Here is a 17,380-nt window from a genome sequence, read left to right on the forward strand (position 1 = left end):
GCCGAATGCTTTTTGTTCAGTGCTACAGTAAGGGGTCAAATTTTATAATGTTTGTCATAACTGGGATTAGTTTTTGGAGGAAGTAAAACACTATTATTGTTGCAGTGTAGGATTTGTACGATTTTCTTGTCTCTGGACAGTGCTATGATGGCTGAAACTGAACTCACTTCCAGCATTGGCTCTGAAATCCAGTAATTATCAGCTGGCAGTATTTGATGGATACTGTTTGTTATGATCATGCCTATGTATGCCTTCAGTTACTTTTTTTTTCAGTTTGATGCAGTTCTTTCAAGCAGTACATAAATTTGTTTGAAAACATATGCTCCATAATGGTTTTGCAAAAACATTTATCCAAATAAACACACTCATCATCCAATGAAGAGAAATCTGCTTCAGAATTTGGCTCCTTATACAGAATCACAGTGTTTTGAAATCATGTTGTGTCATCACCCCAACCACTATCAGGATCACTTACATCTTGACCTCCTGCCTCTTCAGTGTTTGTAATTGATGAACTATCTTCAATCTTTTCATCAGAGTTCGCATCGATGAAAGTTTGAAGAAATATACTTGCAAGCGTACTGCCAACGTAATTTGTTATAAAATGTCTGAACCGTTACATGCTGTTGTGTTTTCTGACCAGACATAAGGCATGCAACTTTCAGATGACTCTGAAGCAAAAGTAATGTCCTCTTCTATATTTTCAGTAGAACTTTTGAGTATGTAGGATAATCTGGTAATGAGAAAAGATAATCCAGGACCTTATTGTCTTGTTGTATCTGAAAAATGATAATGACAGTCCATTACTAGCAAGCTATAATTGTATTATTTTCAGTCCAAGTTAATGAAAATCAATGAAACAAAATCCCACTACACTTCAAATAATTTTACAAATAAAGTGACCTGGGTCACAAATTTCCCCCTAATATCATTTCATATACAAAGTAATATAGTCACTGAGAAGTACATTTGAAAGCATACTTGCACTATAAATGATTATTAAGTTAATAATAAGAAAAATTATGTGCCTCAGACATCTTTCAAAAGCACAAAATGGTGAAAATCAGTGTAAAATACAAAACAGTGAGATTATGGTGGCCATGTGTGTGCACCGGACAACATCAGTAGTCTCAGTTTTCTCTTCTGCCTGTACAGTCACCACAATAGATGGCAGCACTATCCACAGGTGGGTAACATATGCCCTGACATTCAAATCAGTGCTCAGACCATGAAAGGGTTATGTTGGTAAGCAACACTTACCATATATCCATTGAATGTGCACCACTGGTGTACAATATAAAGAAGTCTGAGACATGTGTACACACAACAGCCTGTCAGAGTATATTAAATATATTATAAGGTGGTGGAATTTAAAACTGAATTAAAAAGATTTTTAGCTGCACAACTACTTCTGTTCCAATAAAGAATATTTTCCCAAAACCTTTCAAAGTAAATCATGTACCTGATTTTAGAAGTAGCACTATCATAGTCTAACACAACAGTCAGGACACACTGTCTGTATTTTTGTATCCACTGTGTTATCAGTGTGCCAAGCAGCCAGCAAGTCACACTTCTGAGAACAATATCAGGTGAGTGAGAATACTATCGTTTGTACTGATTAGTTTTTATAATAGGTTGCATATTTAGTGCCAAAAAATTGACAATAACTAAAAAATGACTCCCTGTTTGTCATTCTTTAGTTTCCTAAGATCCCTGGGAGGTATGAAATGGTAGATTATGGAACACTTTATTTACGATTTTGTTGTAACATATGGATGCTTATTTAAGAATGACATTTTCCTTCATTAACAAAATGCCAGAATGTCTACTGTCTGCAGAAGGACATCATATATATACCCAACAGCATGAAAATTTGTTCACTACACTTCCAGCAAAATCTGTGTATGTGGAACATACTGTAAGAAACCTGTATGGAATGTAATATCTACATTATTTATTGTATGAAATAAACAACCGCAACTGTAACTGATGGGAAAGCCACACGGACATCATAATAAAATCTCAAAAAGCAGTAAAACAGTTTCACAACAGGGAAGAAACCAATTTCACAACTATTGCTACATCTGTGCCATAAACACTAAGAATCTGCAACATATGCCCTTTTGAAGTAGAAGTAATTACACTTACAAAAATATTTGTGTATCAGAATGACAAGTGAAGTGTAAGAATGGGTGAATCATTAGACTCCATAGACGTTTTTTGGGTGTCAATGAAAGTGCCTGTTATAATAATTATGGACAAAAACAGAAATATATGTTTCTCATGCATGAAATATGTACCTACATTATTTTGTTGTCAAGTAAGTTGCAGTTCTGTGCATATTCAAAATAATTTCTTCATAAATAAATTGTAGTGTATGTAACTGAATCAGTTAAATTCATCAGTTTTTACATTTATTTCATGATAATTCATGTTCATTAGTAATTTAGTAATGCATGGAATGCAAAACCATAACAGTTATTTCATTAGTTATGGAAATAAATAAATAAAACATGCATTATGGACAGTCTTAAGTTAGTAATAATATCCCTTTACAGGTCACCTAAGGGTATCATCAATGTATTTCTAGAAAAATTGGACATGCTGTTAGATGTACTAAGAGGGACCAGATGGTTGCATTATGACATAGTAATTGGTGGAGATCTGAATGCAGATTTTGATATAACAACACATAAACGTACTGTGACTGAGTTGAAAACCTTTTAAGACAGTGCAATTTGCACTCAATCAATAACAGGCCCACAAGAGATAAAGCATGTCTTGACAATATTTTTGTCAACTTTAAAACTACAGAAGAATCATGTGCTGTTACAGCGTTTCCATTTTCAGATCATGACTCTGTATCTTTAAACTATACAAGTAGGTTCTGTATTGATAATAGTAATATTCCTAAGCCTGTCCCAAAAGTTATAATCACCAGGCCTGTCACAGATGACAAAATTGTTCAGCTCTGTAAGTCCCTTGCTGAGAGAGACTGGTTCAACCAATGTCATGGTGACACAAGTTATAGTCTTAGTGCTGATTTGTCAGGGAAACTACTATTTGAGAGATTTTTTAAAACATTTCTGACACAATTTAATGACAATATCCCCATAAAGAAATGCAAATTAACTGACAAAGGCTTTACAAACAGGGCTACAAACAGACAAAATTCATGGTTCACTAAACAATTATCAAGTATGAAAAACCAAGTTATGGTGTTGCACAATATATGTAGCAATCAGAAAACAGAACATGCCAGATTAGCCTATATAAAATGCAGGAATGAGTATAAAAAAGCCATCGTGGAAGCCAAAAAAGCACATAATTTCAATACCATTGATAATTCTACAAATAAGTGCAAAGCTGCATGGAAATTAATAAATGGTGTTGCTAAAGATGTAAGAAGCAAAAAAATTAATATAAGTCCCCCAAAAATTCAATGATTTCTTTATTAAATCTGTTGAAAATGTAGGAAATACTATAATCAAACCTGATATCAATTCATCAGAGTTACTTTCTAAAAATGTTTGCAGAACACCAACAGACACAGGTACGTTTATGTTCTCCGAGGTCTCACCTAGTCGTGTCCTAAGCATTGTAAAACGGATGAAATCTTCAGACAGTGTAGATATATACGACATATCCTGTAATTTACTAAAGAAAGTAATAGACTATATTGTGTACCCCTTAACATTCTGTATAAATAAATGCATATCTGAAGGATATTTTCCCGAAGAACTCAAAGTGGCTAGGGTAATTCCAATATATAAAAAGGGAGATATGGACTCACCTTGCAGTTACAGACCAATCTCCATAGTCCCAGCTTTTTCTAAAATACTGGAATGTGTAATTTACCAACAGCTATCTGTCTATTTTGAAAAATTAGGAATAATTAGTGAATCTCAGTATGGTTTTAGGAAAAAGTTGTCTACTGTGGATGCTATAGACTTTGTAGTCAAATACTTACATCAAGTGTTTGAGGATAAGGGCTATGCTCAACTCACATTTTGTGATCTAAGCAAAGCTTTTGACTGTGTAAAGCATAAGCCACTCCTAGAAAAACTGGAATTCTATGGCATTAGACATAACAGCCTTAAATTAATAAAATCATATCTTCAGAATCGTAAGCAAGTCGTTTGTGTAGGGAGAGAAATGTCGAGTATAGAGCAAGTCAAGGTAGGTGTTCCGCAGGGATCTGTGCTGGGCCCCTTTTTGTTCCTGATAATGATAAATGATCTGCCGTCATTTATCAAGTCCACCACTGTGTTGTATGCAGATGATACAACAGTTCTTCATGCTAGTGAGGATTTCAATAGCCTTAAAACTTGTGCAGCAAAGACAATTGACCAAGCATCCTATTGGTTCAAGGCAAATGGATTCCTGCTGAATGAAAACAAAACACAGCAGATCGTCTGTAGTCTTAGAGACAAGCTTCTATCAGACGATCCAAGTTATGTCAAATTTTTGGGGGTATACTTTGATGATAAATTATCTTGGGGTCAACATGTACAATATATTAGTGGTAAATTGTCTAGAGTTATTTACCTGTTAAGGCGACTTATGGATTGTGTTCCTGAAAAATATGTTAGAACATCCTATTTTTCATTCTTTCAGAGTATAATAACATATGGAATTATTTTGTGGGGGAACTCTAGCTGTGTACATGACATATTAATACTGCAAAAAAAAGCTATTAGGATAATTACTGGTTCTGCATATAAGGCACACTGTAAACCATTGTTCTGTGAACAGAAAATCATGACTGTTATAAACTTGTACATATACTATGTTCTAATTTATACGAAGAAGAAATTACCAGAAACAAAAACCAGAGAAAATGTACACAGCCACAATACAAGAAGGAATGGGTGCCTCTATATTCCTTACCACAGGTTGTCAAAGTCACTCAACAGCTACGAAATCATGGGGTACAAACTATTTAATAAACTTCCTCAATCTGTTCAAGAATTACCTGAACAATTATTCAAACAAACAATTCATGACTGGCTAGTCCTCCACCCATTCTATGACATAAGAGAATTTATCAACTGTAATATAATACTATAATGTTAACAAGAAACCTGTTGTTTCTTTCAAACTATTAATTGTATTTTAGTATGTATATGACGTTGTCTATTGCTGTAATGGCCGAATGACAATAAAATTATTATTATTATTATTATTATTATTATTGTCACATGCCACTGTCTGTTTTCTCACTGCTTGAAGCACTAGTGTTGCTGCACCTGTTAAACAGTAACAACTTCCACACCAGGGAGTGTCATAATTGTACATACTAGACCATGATAGTTCTAATACAAAGTCATTTCATTATATTGCTCCACATCTTTGATTTCCCTTCACATCATGAAGACCCTTGTCTCTGGGAACTATAGAATATGACTAACGTAATGTGACTAGTTGCATTCATTACCAAAAATGGTACAATTATCAGAAACTGCTGAGACAGATGGATGGATGGACGGATGGATAGATAGATAGATAGATTGCTTTTTATTTATTTTTATTGCAAGCAGCATAAAATATCATCTGCAGTCAGATAGATATATTTTTCTTTCCATACATGCAAACTGAGGGCATCCTCAATGATGAGGAACATAAAATAAAACAAAATTACACAACATATATTTACAAAAAAAAAAGAGTTGTGCTAAAGTACCTTCTACATATTCTGAATGAAATGTTTCTTGAGGATGCAAAATGAATAAAAATTCCGAAACAATTTTCATTGAAAAGTTAATGCCAAACACATACATATGCTAAAAGTACAGCACAATAGTTTCTCATTACTCCACATTACCAGTTTTCTCCCCTTTTTGAGTCACTGATGTGTTAAAAGAGAGCAAATGATCTTTTTTTATTATTTAATAAATAGTACTTCTTTTCTTAGAATGTAACTGATATTCACATATGGAATATATCTTTTACACAGATCAGATGATACTAATGTTACATGCTTCCAGCATATGAATTTGTCATTATTTGCTCAAGAGAGGAAAGAGGAAGACTCTTAACTGTCAGTATGGTTTTAAATAAGGTATAATTAGAGAATATTATGTCCATATTAATGTTTATTATATCATTTTGTTACTCTGATTATTGAGATTCTTTTGTATGATATAAAATGCTAACAGCTTTAAGTGCTGAAGTACTGTATATACAAGGTGATTCTTTGTCCATCTTCCATAAGTTACTTCACATGTTTTTCAACTATTTATACAAATGCACAGAAAAGAAAGAGAAATACACAAGCTTCTCTGAAAGTGTAATGTATTCTGTGAATGACTGTATATAATAGGTGGCTTCATATTTATTTTTATGACATTCTTGTTAATTCATTTTATAAAGATGTTTATCATGTTGAAAGAACTTGGTATCCATCAAGTGAAATAAATAACAATATGTAAAGGTATATTTATAAATGCATTTTTTGTTTCCACCTAGTGGATGTTTATGCAGAAGACACGATTCTTCAGAAATATAATATTTGCTGAAGATATGAAGTGCACTTATAATAAAAAATATTGTTTTGTTTGCTTTAAAGGTTCTGAATTGATTTCTCAATAATAGCCAGATATCATCAAAAGTACTCCTATCACTGTATATCTTGATACTTAAGTATAAGTTTCTGTAGTTAAAATTTGTACAACTCATATTAGCAACACTTTATGTTCCATGTCTTATTGATATGTATATTATTTTCAATACCTATTGAGGTAGGCAATCTCTAACATATGTCTCAAAACTGGTATTAAAAGTCTCAGTATTTTCATGAACATTATGATGTTATGTTAAATATTAACAAAGTTGAGCATCTGTGTAGAATTCTTTAGAACAATTGAGCAATTTGCACAAAAATCTACATCTGAATGCTCGTTTATGCTAGTTACCAGATGATATTCAACCCATTTGGCATGCTATTTTTCATACCGTGAATGTGCATGCAGCACACTTTGTACACATGTACAGGATGGCTGTCTTTATTTTCCCAAGGTAAATATGTATGAACAAAATCTCAGTTAATCTGGGTTTAATTAGATAATGATAAAATAAACTTACATAATACAATCTAAGGCTCTGTTTAATTAAACAATAGTGAAATTACCATATTACCTTGTTGCCATCCACAAATGGGGTCGACCAAAGCATCTGATCCCGCCCGTCGGCTTTGACCCGTGATGTAAGGCTGTTGTGGTGTGTGACGTCACGACGGTGCGGAATTTAGTTTGTGAGAGTGTCGTGTTTGTAGGTGTCGTTTTGATGCGATCGGTGGTGCTCTCTGCTGGTGTGTTAGGTGATGTTTTTGGTTTAGTTTGCGAGTGTGGCGCCGTGTGTGAATTTTGGTAAATTGCTTTTTTTATGTCTTTGGTAGGAATGGATATGACTGACAGGGTCAACAGTTTTCGGTGTTGGCTATGGTGGGGGACAGTGCGTTGTCTCTAATAAAATTTCTTCAACTCTTCGGATTTTTGGATGAAGTTGTGAAGTGTTCAGTATGTCATGAAGAAATGAGGCTTACTTAAAGTTACGGCATCTCGGACCATGGACGGCTGTATGTAGAGATGTCGTAAGGATAACAGGTCAAGGCAAGTGTTTGATCCCAATGTGTGGCTGCGAATGTTGGTATTGGTATCGGGAGATGTTTTTGAGCCATATAGGTCAAGGGAAGTGTTAGGTCCTAATTTATGGTATCGTGAGCTGCTGTTGAGCTATATAGGTCAAGGGAAGTGTCCGATTCCAGATGATATTGTGTTTAGTGATATTTGGGGAGTTTTGTGATGTCGGTTTTTGTCGTCGTTTTGCGTGGTTTTGTTTGGGGATGGGTATCTAAATTTGTTTATATTTATATAATAGAAGGAAACATTCCACGTGGGAAAAATTATATATAAAAACAAAGATGACGTGACTTACCGAACGAAAGCGCTGGCAGGTCGATAGACACACAAACAAACACAAACATACACACAAAATTCAAGCTTTCGCAACAAACTGTTGCCTCATCAGGAAAGAGGGAAGGAGAGGGGAAGACGAAAGGAAGTGGGTTTTAAGGGAGAGGGTAAGGAGTCATTCCAATCCCGGGAGCGGAAAGACTTACCTTAGGGGGAAAAAGGACAGTTATACACTCGCACACACGCACATATCCATCCACACATACAGACACAAGCAGACATATTTAAAGATTTAAATATGTCTGCTTGTGTCTGTATGTGTGGATGGATATGTGCGTGTGTGCGAGTGTATACCTGTCCTTTTTTCCCCCTAAGGTAAGTCTTTCCGCTCCCGGGATTGGGATGACTCCTTACCCTCTCCCTTAAAACCCACTTCCTTTCGTCTTCCCCTCTCCTTCCCTCTTTCCTGATGAGGCAACAGTTTGTTGCGAAAGCTTGAATTTTGTGTGTATGTTTGTGTTTGTTTGTGTGTCTATCGACCTGCCAGCACTTTCGTTCGGTAAGTCACCTCATCTTTGTTTATATTTAGTTTGTCCCCACCCAAAAACCCCCTATTTCCCGTGCTTGTGCCGTTATTGTCATTAGGCTTTTTGTGGAATGTGTGTGTGTTTGTTTTTCGATGTATTTTTGTCCTCATAATGTGTACGTAACGACTTTATATGTGCCATATTGGAATCGTGGTTTATGGTCATTTCCGCCATATTTGTGACATCATGGGTCAAAGCAGACGGGCGGGATCGGACGCTTCCGTATTTCCGACAAATGTTATCACACAGTAATGAACCACTGGAAGCATTAAACAATGCAGTTGCATTAGATCCTAGCCAAGGGCATATTCAGTTGCTAATTATCTCATAGACAACTACCTCACTGTTGGACCATGTTGCTAGCTCGGAATCTGGGTCATTTTCTTCCACAAACTGTAAATTTTTTCTCATCTTGCTCACTGTTTATTTTATATTACTGCTGTTCACTTCAACATATGTCAATGCAATTTATCCCTTCAATAGCTAAATCAAAGCATGGAGGAATAGATATGGGCTTTCAGTTGTGAAACAACAATGAAATGTTGAAAAACAATTTTATTTGTGGTTGACACACTGCATACATAGGTATGTCTGCTAGATGGTTAAGCACTATACTGTCAACTTTTTAGAGTTTCCTCTTTTAACGAACAGTTTTACAAAATTTTGAGAAATGATAGTGAGTGCTGAGAATAGGTGTGATAGGCAGTATGGAGATGAAGGCTGCATCTCCATTGGTGCCCATGTTCACCAAACTAGTTTTGTGCACAGGCAAGTGTGCACATGGGAACCTTCTCTGTGCCACAGTTTATATCTGGTCAGTAAGCAGTCACTAAGCTAAAGTTTCCTTCCACACCATAATCCAATCTACTTGATGAAGCAACTGGAGAACCAATGGTCACAGAGCTCCAGAATTATCAAACTGCTGCAGCAGGATGCCATGTAGGGCATTGTGGAACATGTAAAACAATGTTGGGATGTGTCCAGGAATCCAATCTGACCCCACCTGTCGTACATGGATGAGGACCTGACTAAGTACAGGGACTGCGGTGATCATGAATGGAAATCAGTCCAAAGTATGTTATGATCTTTGGTCTAACTAAAAATACAATATTTCTCATCGATCAGAATCATTGTATGAGTCAATTAGAAACCAAACAGGTGATAATGAAGACAATACTGAGGTAGAACACTTATCTTAAGCAACATATTTCTCTTTTATCAAATGAACATGCTAACAAAACATAAAGAGAGATTGCACTTTATCTCTGTAACAACACAAAACTTTTTTATCCTATAAATGAGTTCCAATGCTTCTGTTCAAAACAGTGAGTAATTGATTTTAGTAGTCAATAAAGATATTGAAGCTTATGCAACTGGTAGCTTTGAACTGTGTATGAGTAGAAGTTTTAAGATCTAAACCATAGAACTAAATTGAAAGATTTATTCATCATCAGTGTAAATAAATCTGTTGGATTTGTTTGCCACCAATGTTATCATACCTCAAAGTGTGAGAATACGCCAACATATTTTTTGAGCAAATCTAAAGAGTATTCAAATCATTTAAACTCATACTTGTCATGTTTGTAAGTGTAAAGTTATTGTGTATTTATATTTAGACATATGGCAAGAAATGTATGTTCATATACACTTGTGTGCAGACAATAAGGAAAAAGTAGAGCAAAAGGTTAGTATATACATCATATAAAAAAATTGCAGAAAGGTGTTCATTACATTTAAATAAAACAGAGGATTAGGTAGCGAATCAGCAAGCACAAAAAATAACTGGGGCACCAACCTGCACAGATGGTGCAGTAAGAGAAGGGAAAATAGTAGTTGTGGGTGTTCACTTGTGAACGATGACCACATGGTGGGAGATGCAGTTTGTCATCTGAAGCTAAACACAAACTTTTATCTGAAAGAACTTATAAGCAACAGCTCATGAGTCTGCAAACAACTGTTTTGATAAGATGCATCAGTATGACCAGTTATTCAACAAATACAGAAAATCAAAATCATACTGTCAAACACAATATTAGAGTTACTCGATAATTTGGGTATTAATTTCTATTCCAGATACCTAACACAAAAAAGGCAATACTTCTTTATCCAGGCATTATATGTGAATAGTAATGGTTTAAAAATACACAGCATTCATATCTTCTCGGTAATCTCTTGTTTTATTCCCTAACCTGAATATTAGAAGCGAATCTGGATCAAAAGCAGATTCTCGTCCTGTAGGGGGTGCCATTTACTTCTTCTAAAGAGATGAAAAAGTTTCTTGCGTACTGTACAACTGTACATTCCCATGATATATGATTTTTATCTGCATGTACTACCATGAAACATCGACTTTTTGAAAGAGGCACTTTTATTTCGTCCCTTGATCCCTCTGATCACTCATTGAGTCTGCTGTGAGAATTAATAATATGTGTTTCATCAACATATATGATGGACTTGCCTGCCTTGTGGTAATTTTTCAGGTTATTCAAAAAGTCAGTATGTTTACTTTGTAATTTTAAAAATTCAGCTAACACTTTCCATCATCTGATGACCTTCCCCACCTAGCAAATGTTACAAAATATAAATAAGATAGAACAAAAATGTAATAAACTGGTGCATCTAAAACCTAACCTGTGTGGTAAGGAGAGTAATGATGAAATGCCTCCTTTAAATGACATATTTTCTCTGATTAACATAACTATGCCTGTAATGGCAGTTCTGTTTGTGTTACCTGGAAAATACTTATTAGTCTCCTGATAACTGTTCATCAAAATTATCTAAATGTAACATTTTGTTCTCCCTCTTCTGAATGTTTCATGGAATAAGGCAGCCTTGGGAAGTACCTATAGCTGGATATTCCCCCTCTTTCCTTATTCTCTTTATTGGGCCATGGATATGCCAGTGGGTGCTGCCACCCCTCTAGCACACTTTTACTGGGTTTTTACTCTCTGATCCACTGCTTTTGATATAAATTTTACGGAAATGCACTTATGGTGTGTGGCGACTATGATGCCAGCTGTATAGAAGAATAGAAGAGAGCAAGCAGTGAGAATGGTGGGCACACAGCTGACAACTGAGGAAGGCACCCAGCAGAAGAAGCACACAGCTCAGCAGGCAACTTTTAACTGTGGTGGCTCCCCATTCAGAACAAAGGAATAAACTCCAGGACAAAAATGCGTCGTTTCTGGACTGGGACCATATCATTTTGCATGAGCTCTACATATAAATTCTCTTATCACTGCAATGAATTATATATGTTCATCAATACAACAATTAATGTCATTCGATGAGCTATTTATAGAAAAAAATGTTTCCTCATGTTTATTCCGTATGAGGTCTGATTATTAGAAAGAACGTTTCTTATGATAATGTCCTTTGCGAACCCCTTCCCTGCTCCACAGTCTGCTAGTTGCTGAAAAACCACCCTCCGAAAACCAGTGAAGAGGGTGACATCAGTCACGTGGAACGAGAAAATCAGCTTACAGTCAAGCACAACATTTCGGCAGGAGTGTGGAGGAGTCTCAGCTAGGGCTGTTGATATTTTTAAAAGTATTGTGAAGCCGATATATCGATACTTAAAAAAGGTATCCTTATCTGCCCTCGATATTTCAAAGAAATGTCGACCTATCGACCCATAAAAATATCGGCTGCACACAGTAAATAAATTTTAGAGCTGCCTATTTAAGTATTGATTTATTATCAGATATTACGTATATGAACAAGTTACCAGCATTCTTATCCTCCTTAGAGCAAGAACTGAAATGAAAACGATGCATGTTCACGGTTGGCGGTAGCCACATTGCTAACAAAATAACTGCATGCAAGTGGCACAATAAAAGGCGTCCGCTGGGGCCGGCGTTCCATTGCACCACATATCGGATTTGGCTGGAACACTTTACGTTGACATCCTTTTTTTTCCAGCGACCTAGCAGATATAGTGTCAAAATTGCATGGTGAAGTTAAACGTTGCAGTTTCTGTTGGTAGCGCCAAGTGCCGATTACGTTAGCATTTCCTCTCACACGTCTCCGCCCACCGCCAAGACCAATCTTGCCACTTAAATTTTTGTTCATAATTTTCAGCTACTATTTTTGAAAAACGCTGATGTGAAAGAATGCAACTGGTGTGTTATTTCTTCAAATCGAAAATCTTGTTATTCCATTGAAACTGCCAGCCTCCCCCCCCCCCCCCCCCCCCCACCACGCCAATGCAGTTAGAATACTTCTTGTGCTACCTACACTTGCTTCACACAGTGAAAGAGGAAGGCTGGACGCGATGAAAGTCAAAAATTAGTAAGAGCCCTTCAAAAGTAAAAGTAAAATTATGTCCTACTACAATTTCAAATATTTACCGAAAATTGCAAAAAAATATGTTGTAAAATAAAAATATCGGCACTCGATATTGCCACTTCGTTATCCATATATCGGTGAAAAGAATATCGCCGATATATATCGATATTTATAGGCAAAACAATTTATAGGCAAACAATTTTATAGGAAAAAATATTTTATCAACTGTCCTAGTGTCAACCATGAGTTCAATCTCAAAGTCTGCAACAGCGGTGTTTAAAACAATAGTGGTGCGGACAAGGGCAATGCCACTGTTGTTTTAAACTAACGGGGTTATGTACAAAAGATGCAACATTTATTATCTGACTCAGCGTATCGCAGAAACGAGGCTAACCCCACAAAAAGTAACATGTTGTTTTGTAGGTCAGGCAACCACAGCCAAACCTCGACATTTTTTCAAAGAAAATTCAGCACTGGCTATGTGAATGATTTTTGTTACATCTGCGACCGGTTTTGCACCACTTATTGGTGGATCCTCAGGCAATATATGTACACTATTTAGAACATAGTAGCGTTGAACATTGCCCTGTAGCCACTCTCCACCATTCACGTCCAATATACCGTCATCTAGTGAAAGCAGTAGTTAAAATTTAAAATTCTTTTTTAAATGATGGGTGTGGCAATGACCGTGCAAGTTGAGAGGAGCCACGCGGCACCGGATACGGCCTGACTGACTGGCCAAAACCCCACATTACTATGTTATAAACAGCGTATATTGCCTGAGGATGCACCGATAAGTGGTGCGAAACAGTTTGCAGGTTTAATAAAAATCATTCAGACACCCACAAAAAGTGTTGAGAGAAAGATGAAAAGCCTCCTGAAGAAAAGTGGTTTGTAGCAGTATACTATCAAGAGTCTTAACACATATAGTGCTGTTCCCCCTAGGTTAGCCTATATGGCCTCCCGAAGGTACACAAGGTGTTCCTTTCCATCCTATAGTGAGTAATATCGACACTCTGACATATCGTGTAGCCAGGCATCTTGCTTCTCTGTTGAGTCCACAAGTTGGTTGGTCTGAACATCCTGTCAAGAACTCAGCTGATTTCTTACGTCGTTTGGAGGGACTCTGATATTTTAGTAAGTTTTGATGTGGTCTCTCTCTTCACTTGTGATCCTCTGTCTGATTCGTTGCGGTTGATTGAGGTTAGATTTGGTGCTAAATAACTAATCGCTTTTGGCATGTGTGGACATTCACTTACTTTTTATTCAATGACCAGTATCACGAGCAGACAGAGGGAGTTGCGATGGGTAGTCCGTTGTCTCCTCTGATTACAAATTTGTTTATGGAAGACTTCGAAGAACATGGATTGGAGTTGATGCCATTGAAAGCCGTCTGTTTCTTCAGATATGTTGATGATAGTTTTGTTGTTTGGCATCATGGTAGGGAGAGTTTGAATGCCGTTTTAGAACATCTGAACTCGGTCCCCCCAAACATTCATTTTACGATGGAGGTTGAAGAGGATGGTTGACTTCTCTTTCATGGCATTTTGAATAGGAGGAATGTTGATGGATCATTTGGACATGCAGTTTACAGGAAACGTAATCACACTAACTTGTATTTACAGGCTAATAGTTGTCATCATCCGGCACAGAGTGAAGGGGTGCTTCGTACCTTGGTACACAGGGCACGTCATTTGCGATACTGAGACTTTGCCAGCTGAGCTGTCCCATGTTGAAGCTACATTTCGTCAAAATGGTTATAGTGAAAGACAGATTGAATGTGCACTACACTATCGATCAATTGTACATCGGGTTACTGATGATAACACTGAGTTGACACTTAAGTCTACTGCCTTTTTGCCTTACATAGGAAGCACTTCCAACAAGATCGGTCGTATTTTACGGAAATACAATGTGAAATGTGTTTTCCGACCTCTATCTAAAATTAGAGTGCTTTTGGGTTCTGTTAAGGATGATCTTGGTTTGTATAAGGCGAGTGTATATCAAATTTCTTGTAGCTATGGCATGACATATATTGGTCAGACTATCATGACCGTGGAGGACCAATGTACTGAGCATAAATGGCACACACTATTACAGCAGCTAAGTAGATCTGCTGTTGTCGAACATTGCTTGGATGCTGGGCACTCTATATTATATAACAATACCGACATATTGGCATGCACGTCCAGCTATTGGGACAATGTTATTAAGGAGGCAGTTGAGATTAAATTAGCGAGCAACCTTGTAAACAGGGATGGAGGTTTTTGTTTAAACTCTTCTTGGAATCTGCTCTCTCCCTTGTCAAAAGTAAGAGGGACAGAGTCAAAGTTACCTCAGCTGCTAGCTCGTAGTCTTTCACTATCAATATCTCTGACTTTGATCATCTTTGGTGGCACTAGTGTTCAGTGTGTGTACGTTATCTTTCCTGAATTACTCCAAGAACCGAGGTTTTAAATTTACCTGTACACTGCCTGTCTGTTGCAATCTGTGCCTTGAAAATGGCGAGGTGTACTCCCGCTGAAATATCGGCGGTCGCTGTAAATATTACCTGGCTGAATTCCCGTAAGTTGTTTGAACACCATCTTTAAGTTTCTCTATCTTTTATTAACTCAGTCTCGAAACTTTTTGGATTGATGGGGTAAATAATCACTCTTATCATGACATTACGTAGGAATTTAGGACAGAGGTAAGGCAAAATAAATAGTAAAATAAAATACAGGGTGATTATAATTAAAGTTGAACTTTCAAAACACTGTAGAAATAACACCACTGGTCAGAGTTACGTAAAATTGCAACAGAATATTGTCGGGGAAAGGGGAAAACGTATGGCAGAAGAAGAAAAATGGTGTGAAAGTTGATCAATAGATGGCGCTGTATGTGTCAGAATATGTAAATGAAAACACCCGTCATGCGCACGACCCATGGAAGATGGTATAAACAGCTAGGTACAAGGCTTTTCCTCGTTTCGCGTCTGTGATGTTCTCCATGACTGTCTCAATGAAGGATTGCTCTCTGCTTGTAAAGCTGTAGTGCGAGAATGATGACTGTGCACATATCAGTCTGCAGAAGTTCCAGACACTGGAGGGTTTGATAAAAGGCGTTGGTCCGATGACTGCCATTTGTCAGGAGAAAATGATTCGAAAATTCCGAAAGACAGGTTCTTTTGATGTGCAACCTGATAGAAGAAGAAAACGAATTGATTCGATGTCAGTGGAAGCAGTGGCCACAGCAATGCAGGAGGAGATGAGTGGCGGTGTGCACATGTGTAGTGCATAGAGAATTGCCTAAACATTGGACACACCCATGAGCACGGTGTGTAAACTCCTACAAAAAAAACTTTTTGCTATCCATTCAAAATTACCCACATGCATGAGTTGCTTCCTGTTGACCTGCCAGAAAGAGAGACCTTTGGTTTAGAATTTCTTGCTCGCATGGAACTGGACAATGATTGGCTGTGGAATATTTTGTGGACAGATGAAGCCGACTTCCATCTTACAGGATATGTCAATACACAGAATTGTAGAATATTGGCAATGGAAGATCCACACACAAATCAACCAGTACCACTTCATCATGGAAAGATCAATGTGTGGTGCGGGTTTACAGCATCGTTTATCATAGGACCATATTTTTAGACAGGAGTTTCCGGTCCTGTTACCTGTACAGTCGCTGGTAAGCGCTAAGAGTGTCTTTTGCGCAACCACGTCATTCCAGCTCTCAAACAGCGTGGATGTGTGGATGGGATAATTTTTATGCAAGATGGCGCACCTCTGCAAATTGCAAATCCAGTTAAGCAGCTACTGAAGCGCCACTTCGGAAACGCTAGAATTATCAGCCGCTATTTCTCTACAGCCTGGCCGTCCCGATCACCTGATCTTAATCTGTGTGACTTCTGGCTGTTGGGCTACCTGAAAGATGTTGGGTTCAATGTTCTGACTGCAAACGTAGAGCTGCACTGAAGTCATGTATTGCACAGCACCTTCTGAACGTGATCCCGGAAACACTTCCATCAGTTGTGGAACATGCTATTTCTCGATTTAAACTTGTCGCAGAAAACGGTGGACAGCTTATTGAACATGTTTTGCGCCAGTCACACATAAATTAATAATCCGATTTGCTTTTGATTCATGCTTTTTATGCGGTTTTTGGCCTCAGGACAATTAAAAGCAGATTTTTCCCATCTGATGCGATATGACCTTGCCATGGTGGATGGGCTTACGTAACTAACAGTATCACACCTGTACACCCGTGCACACTGAGTAGTACAGTTTGTTTAACGTCAAACGTACACCATAGGCATTGTTGTATGATTCATTTGTCATTTGTAGTCGACCACTATTAAATTATGATGCTTACAGCGCCATCTATTGCTACGTTTTATAACTATTTATATTTCTTCTGCGATACGTTTTCCCCCTTCTCCGATAACATTCCATTGCCATTTGACGTCATTCTGACCAGTGGTGTTATTTCTATAGCGGTTTGAAAGTTTAACTTTAATTATAATCACCCTGTATAATCATGTCCAGACCGTATAGCTTTCTCAGAGCTGATAGCAGGTCACTTAACCGATACCCACCGTTTTCATGC

The sequence above is a fragment of the Schistocerca americana genome, chromosome 1 (genome assembly GCF_021461395.2).
Source record: "Schistocerca americana isolate TAMUIC-IGC-003095 chromosome 1, iqSchAmer2.1, whole genome shotgun sequence".
In the NCBI taxonomy this organism is placed as follows: Eukaryota; Metazoa; Arthropoda; class Insecta; order Orthoptera; family Acrididae; genus Schistocerca; species Schistocerca americana.